This window comes from Mytilus californianus, unplaced genomic scaffold (genome assembly GCF_021869535.1).
Source record: "Mytilus californianus isolate M0D057914Y unplaced genomic scaffold, xbMytCali1.0.p SCAF_15, whole genome shotgun sequence".
In the NCBI taxonomy this organism is placed as follows: domain Eukaryota; kingdom Metazoa; phylum Mollusca; class Bivalvia; order Mytilida; family Mytilidae; genus Mytilus; species Mytilus californianus.
In genome coordinates, this window is record NW_026262637.1 from 16840690 (window position 1) to 16848898 (window position 8209).

An 8209-nucleotide genomic window follows, 5' to 3' on the forward strand; every position below is an offset into this window, starting at 1 on the left:
CTCTAGTATGTCACTTGTTGGCCTTTAAAGAACTATCCCTAGTATGTCACTTGTTGGCCTTTGAGAACCATCCGTAGTATGTCACTTGTTGGCCTTTAAAGAACTATCCCTAGTTTGTCACTTGTTGGCCTTTGAGAACTATCCCTAGTATGTCACTTGTTGGCCTTTGAGAACTATCTCTAGCATGTCACTTGTTGGCCTTTGAGAACTATCCCTAGTATGTCACTTGTAGGCCTTTGAGAACTATCCCTAGTATGTCACTTGTTGGCCTTTGAGAACTATCCCTAGTATGTCACTTGTTGGCCTTTGAGAACTATCCCTAGTATGTCACTTGTTGGCCTTTAAAGAACTATCCCTAGTATGTCACTTGTTGGCCTTTGAGAACCATCCCTAGTATGTCACTTGTTGGCCTTTGAGAACTATCCCTAGTATGTCACTTGTTGGCCTTTGAGAACTATTCCTAGTATGTCACTTGTTGGCCTTTGAAGAACTATCCCTAGTATGTCACTTGTTGGCCTTTGAGAACTATCCCTAGTATGTCACTTGTTGGCCTTTGATAACTATCCCTAGTATGTCACAGCTGATTATAGATATGTTTGATTTTCCTAGTCTTATATATTGCCGTAGTTTACTTGTGATAATATCGCCGTCATTTACTTGTGATAGTATAGCCGTCATTTACTTGTGATAGTATCGCCGTCATTTACTTGTGATAATATCGCCGTCATTTACTTGTGATAATATCGCCGTCATTTACTTGTCATAATATAGCCGTCATTTAATTGTCATACTATCGCCTTCATTTACTTGCCATGAGCAACATATGACAGGTTCCACTAGTGAAGCAAGACCATGCACTGTTCTATCTCCACACTCCTATTGGATTATTTATAATGGCTCATTCATCTAGTTAGTTCAGAGAAAAATATTTTTATAGTGTTGTATCTCAACTATTTCTCATGTACTTTTGCTTTCAAAAAATTGTTATCAAAAGTATCTTAGTATTACTATGATTACATGGTTTGTATTGTTTCAACTGAATCTATGGCAATTCTTATCAAATCCAGCAGTAAAGAATTGGGGATATTACGAAGCTAAAACAAATCCATGGTCTATCTCCAATGGAGATATAAGGATAATTTCTAAAACTACATTGTTTGTGAAATGTCCATAAAGGGGATACTTTCTTTATCTAAGTTGCTTGTCTATTAAAAAAACAATCGAACAGAGAGTTACCCTTGAAGTACTTAAATTCGATTCTTTCTATGTCTCAGTCTTAATATCTTTATTATATTGAGCTATAAATTTTAATTTAAATTTTTACCACTATTTACCAAATGGGAAATATATCATTATAGGATTCACACGACGATAAATTCAGAATGCACTTTTTAAACTGATTTATACTTAAAAATGATACTAAAAAAATATTTACATTGAATATAACAATTACATAGCAAGAAAGTTACAACACATTGCAGGTATTTGAAAGAATAGATTGAAATGTAAAGATAATCAATTAAATGTCTGTCTACTAAGTACTGAATAATTATAAAGAATGATATGGTTTATCTTTTAAATGTCTGCAAAATGTGATGTATGTGTATCAATATGATATTACGTCCTACTTAGTTTTTTTTCCATTCTGTCTACCCTTCGATTGAGGAGACATTCTTTAGTAACATTATTTTACAATACTAAAAACATGAAGGTGTATTAACAAGAGCCTATATGTCGCATGCATAATAACCTTGACCTGCAAGTCAAAATAATTTATTTTTAAATATTTTTTCGTCCGGGTTTGTGAAATTGGTGATAAAGGTGCATTACATCAATACAATGTTTAGCGTATCCATTGGAGATGTCATGTGACCTTGTCATTAAACCTCAAGGTCGATTAAATGATTATAAGGAATATTATCATATTCACCCCCAAAAAATATAAATATCCTCCGTTGGAAAACAAGGAAAACTTTTAAAGTTTATAAATGTTATTACAACAGAGACGATTTTTCGTTTTTTATTGTTAAGTTTCCTTGTTGTGTTCCTTGTACCCCTTTCTAACAGGTGTACATTTCACAAAACGTTCGCTATGTCCGTGTTTGTAGTGATGTTTTAGAATTTAATTAACATAATCTATAAATAATTGGTATATTATTACATTTTTGTAAGTCAGGGATTTCTTGACCACTAATCGCTGAAAACCATTACTAAACTCGTTCATAGATATGAAGATTTGGTTTGGAAGTTTGGCTGTACCTGTAGAAACTTTATTTAAAACATGATATCACATTCTAGTGTTTACGGTGATCCTTTTCAACTAGTTGTATTTTTTTATTGAACTTGTAAAACAAACAAAACAAACAAAATTTAAAACCCCACAATCTATATAATTTCTTCCGGTTTGCCTAATACTTCATGATACATGTACCGGGACAGGTCAACGTTCCAGGCTATCAAAATCTGATTTGATTGAAAGGCAAACATAACTATTGCCAAAATAAATAATTTAAAGACAAAATACAAAGAACAGTTCTGACAAAAAATCGTAGTGTGTAGAAATCTCGTATTATAGTTGTATTGGGAGATAGATCATTGCACTTGGATCTCAAATATATAGCTATAGATATAAGAAGATGTGGTATGAGTGCCAATGAGACAAATCTCTATCCAAGTCAAAATTTATAAAAGTAAACCATTATAGGTCACAGTACGGTCTTCAACACGGAGCATTATCTCCATTTAAAAAAAATCAAAAGTGGATATAATTATAACACTATAAGATTCACACGTTATGTCGTACCAAATAGTTTTAATTCTGCAAAGAAGATTTTGTGCATGTGATCATTTCAATATGAAACATTAATATAAAAAAGGAGATGTGGTATAGTATAATTGCGAATGCGACAACTATCCACCATGGTACCAATGACGTATATTCAAGCAACTAAAGGTCATCGTACGGCCTTCAGCAATGAGCAAAACCCAATTTTACTCTTTCTATAAATAGAAGTATTTGTAAATCTTTAGGAGGCATACGGCTTTAGGGGCCCATGGTGTGTAACACTCTCCAAACACGATTTACTATTGTCTCACCCCTCCGAGAGATGTCCATAAGTTTTGATAAATCTCTCTTGGTTAAGGTCTAGAGACTTGACATGCATGCTCAGATAATTTATTTCTAAACATAACAGTGTAGAATTTAAATTTTTGAATATCATCTCATCAAGTTTAACTAAGTTTTTACTATAGGACAATAGATAAAAGGTTTTAGCTGAGTAATCACGATACATTTTTAAAGCTTATGTTTGAAATAGATATTAATTTAAATCTAAATATAGAAATACACAGGATATTGGTTATATAGATATTAATAGGAACGATAACATTTAAAAAATCAAAACTTCAAATCGAAAGGAAATTGGTAAAAAATACGTCCGGGTAACGTAAAACAGACATGTCGCACAGGTATCATTTATTTATATTTTTATATTTGTTTACTTTTCAAGGGTATTTTCAATGGTAATTTTTTACCTCCTAAATTAGTTTTACAAGTGATTGTAAAAAGATTAGATTTTAAATGTTGTCAACTGTATAGTTTCGTTTTCAATGCAGCTTATTCTTATCCGACATGAAATCTTGTGCAGCTGTAACAAAAACACTACAATTTACCAACTGTCCATTTTTATAGAGCTCCAAAAATATTGTAGTTAAATTATATTTCTCCGTCTTCAAACCATTTATTCATTTGATATGAACCACCTCGGTGGTTTCGTACGCGTTGAAGTGCTTCGCATACAGAGCAGAAGATCGTGATTTCTATCCTCTGACGGGTCAAACAAAAAAGTTTTAACATTGATATTCACTGCTTCTACGTTAAGCACGTGGCATTCAGGACCAAATAAGAGCACAGATTTGTCAGCTCAGAGCGATGTGTCCAGGTAGTGTGACATATCTTACTGTATACTTTCACTTTGAGAACTAATTTGATACGAATCCGACTCATAGTACCTGTTTAGCTCAAAAAGGGTTTACATTTATAGCAAATTAACATGTTCCCGTTCTAGACAAGGCTCCGTGTTGAAGGCCGTACTTTGACCTATAATGGTTAACTTTAAAAAATTGTGACTTGGATGGAGAGTTGTCTCATTGGCACTCATAGCACATCTTCTTATATCTATGTAATAGTTGCCGCTGGAATTTAAACATCAATTCATCCATTTAGCTATATGTCGTATACGTCTATTTATTTTGATTTCTTGTCATCCATTGTAATACCAAGTATAGGTTTTATTTTGAATGAACTAAATGCGCGGATATTTCAGTAAGTATAGGTCTTATTCTGAATAAATTTTTATGCGCGGATATTGCAATCACACACAATGTAAAGAACGCTCACTTAAGAAAACAAAAAATCAAAAAACTTATATTTTGCATGTTTGAGGTGTTTGTTTGAAACTGAATATAGACGAAAAGTATTTTAAATCTTGATTTTATTGATATTGCAAGAACCGTTACGTATGAACAGAAAATCTAAATTTATAGCAAACATTTCAGCTGAAAATAAAATTCTATAAAAAAATCTACAGAAACATTATCATTTGTGGTAGTACACAGTACTAGTTAATTTTACTATTCGATTCAATCAACTGTCAAAAAAGACAGTATAGACTAGATAAAAAAAACATGTATAATTTTGTTTAGAAATGTCGACATATAAACGTTCATTTATATTATTCAATTATTGTTATTACTTATAACAATTGTAGCATACGTACATGATATTAGTTGACGTGTATTAAAATTATTTTGTGACTTTTGAAAACAGGAGAAATGGTGTGACTTACTATGAATGGAAGTCAGATGTTTTCCACTGTGGGCATGTTGCTATATGCCTTAGTGATGGCACGCACATCAGTTATTGGCAGAAATCGCCATGCTCTAGACTTCTACTAGCTGTAGGAATGAGTCCTCTGAAGAGTAATATCTTCATCCTGTTCTTTGATTATATTATATCATGGGTAAATAGTTTTTATGCGTTTTATAACAAAACAATTACTACAGAAGAAGTTATGTTGATAAGAAGCATACATTTCAATAATTCATTAATTTTTACGAATATTAAAATATAACGGCTTCAATTTTAGCGGTGATATATATATATATTTTTTTTTATATATTTTTTATTTATATTTAGTTATTTTCAATACATCTATGTTTAGTTAAGAAAGTTAGAGCATTCTATATGATTAGTCACAGCCTTAACAAAATACAACGTTTCAGCAAAAAGATGTCTACATGTCAATTACATTATAAAAAAAGAAGATGTGGTATGATTGTCAATGAGACAACTCTCCACCAGAGACCAAATGACGTAGAAGGCTAGCAACTATAGGTCACCGTGCGGCCTTCAAAAATCAGCAAAACCAATACCGCATAGCAAGCTATGAAAGGCCCAGAATTGTTGTTAAACGTTACTACCCAGAATTTAAAACACAGTCTGTCTTCCTGAATTTCATCAGAACTTTACCTGGGACTATTTTCTTGTAATTTATACAATCAATGTTCTTGACTTGACACTTTGAACTTGATACATGTATGACTTTGTTATTATGCGATGATTAATATCAGGAACGGCTTACCCTGGCGAAGCACAGGATATCACTTGCTTAATAGGAGTAAATTCGATTCCGATTATTTTTACTCTAATGTTTATATCTGTTTATACAGTTTTTATATTGTCAATGGCATAAATACTTTAAAATAATGTAGATACAATTCCTTCATATATGAATGCAGTATCGACCACAAGACCTTCACTTGAAACCAATCGAGGCGTGTGTTGTCATGTCGCATAATATTCAGTAAAGTTAAAATACATTTTCTGTCATGTATACAGTAAATGGCCGTTATAGACTGAAAGCTTGAATACATTATTTTATTTGCTGAACAATGTATGCGTTAGTTTACCAATAAATTCATGACAAGGCAAAATTCATGCAGCCGTTCCAAACATATATACCAAAAATTGTAATGTTTCGGTAGGTCATGTAAAATCTTAACCCACAGCAAACCTTTATAAAACTATTAACATACTTGTACGATTGGAAGAGTTGTTATTTTTTTTTTTTATAAATTTACTTTAACTCCGCTAGTGTGAAATTATCGGTCCCAAGCCTAGACTAAGGAGGAGGAAAGTATTTTTTTAATTGGTGCAATACTTCAAATGTTATTTTTGGCACAAATGATACTATGTATTTTGAAAACTTGTGGAGCAAACGTAGCAATAGCGCAAATGAGTTGTGGCGCAAAAGGATTTCTCCCAGGACATAAATGTTAACATCTACAGATTCATATGGACTTCAACAATGAATATAATACATACTGTATAGAAACGATAAAATGTCCCAGATAGCAAAATACAACAGAGAAAACTATCGGTCTGATTTAAGCTGATAATACTAAACGAAAAAAAAATATGACAGACAGCAACCAACAACAACAGCTGTACTAAAGGCTCCTGATTCTAGATAGCCACAAAAAAAAAAAAAAAAAACACGTGTCGGGGTTTAATGTGTTTGTGAGCGACCCCCATAACATGTACAGTAACAAAACAACATTTGAACAAACTGAAAATAATTGAAAAGGGCTTGAGTCCAACATGTCAGTTGTAAACATAAAACAACTAACAAAAAGAGAAGAAACACAACTTGTCGGTCTATGGGTACTCGCAGCGTTTTGAACAGTTGTGGAGACTTAAGCTAAAAAACACACTCCCACCTAGGTATATCCACATACATAAACTTTATCAAAGTATTTAACAAACACTCACAGTGTCATTCAAATTGTGACATGATATTTGGTTCCAAGATTGATGATCCATGCACAGCAATATACATCGCGAGTAGTTACAAAAAAAATAAATAAATAAAAAAACCGCAATGAAAATACCAATATCTCGCTATAATCTTCAATTACAGTTCCTACCTTTCACTGATAACAAAACGTTCATCAAAACGTATACACAAGATGCCAGCATAATGGGACGAGAGGCTGATCGTAGAATTACTTTCCATTCTGATTTTCTCAAAGAGGATGAAATTAAAGAATGGTGGTACGAGAACTGCATGCTATCGTATGGTCTATTTGGACGAAATTGCGCGACTGTTGTTTTCCGTGCTTTGCAAAAAGGTGGTGCCACAACTTATCAATGTGATCCTGAATATTCTATCTGGACTCTTAAAAGAATTTATGATTATTGCGAAAAACTGCAGTGGAAAAGTTATCGTTTACAAACCGGATCAATCGACAAACCTGTTACAGATTTTGAATACATCTTAAATGGATTAAAGCATAAAGCTCAAATAGCCCAAAAAATAAAGGAAGAAGTTGATAAAAGGAAAGCAAAAATAAAGAAAAGTAAAAAGGAAACTAGCAGTGATGAAAAGTCAGAGGAAACAAAATCAAGTGAAGAAGAAAATAGTGAACACGAGGAAGAAGATACAAATGAGTTGCAGATTGTTCCAGTCGTCAATGGAGACACGGAACAAGAACACAACACCGGGGAATCATGGAAACAAAAGACACACAAGAAAAAAAAGGGCAGACGCAAATAATTGTGGGTTTCTTTGACCCTGTAAATTTGTCAAAATTGAATTAAAATTGTATGATACCATTAAAAATTATATTTTTATAAATACGGAAAAAAGCCCTAGGACTTATTCACGACTGTTAAATACTTAGATCTTAAAGACTGTTTAAGTGATAAATATATTATGTGCTTTTTGTTATCTTTTTATGTGATTGGTTCGTGCACATGATAATGATTTATAATTATTTGTTTTCGTGCTGAATTTTTCTTTGCTTGTTACCATTTTAGATTTTTTTCATGTTCAGTGGTTAGCTTACTAAAGCTTATCTTTTGTATCAATTTGTCGAAACAGAATAAAGTTTTACTGACGTACTTTTACGTAGCGTATGTGCTTAAAAATTATAGGACATACACATAATATTATTGACACGTCTTTTTTGCAGCTGTGTATAATTTTCAAATCAAATATTTATTACAGAGTTGCTTAAAATTTAAGAATTCTGATGAAAATTGAATAGGCGTTGGATTTTGTATTGTGCGCACACTGCCAATTAATACATTAACATTCTTAAAACATAAAAATTAGACTAGAACTTAAATAACTTAGAAGGTACCAAT

At 32.3% G+C, this 8209-nt stretch overlaps 1 long non-coding RNA gene across 1 annotated transcript; it reads left to right on the plus strand.

Moving 5' to 3' along the window:
- The first annotated feature begins 3321 nt into the window (after positions 1 to 3321).
- LOC127725538 (uncharacterized) lies at positions 3322 to 7969 on the plus strand. Its single transcript, XR_007993026.1, has 3 exons — positions 3322 to 3468; positions 4829 to 5021; positions 6981 to 7969. It is a non-coding gene; the product is annotated as an uncharacterized LOC127725538 (long non-coding RNA).
- The last annotated feature ends 240 nt before the right edge of the window (positions 7970 to 8209 follow it).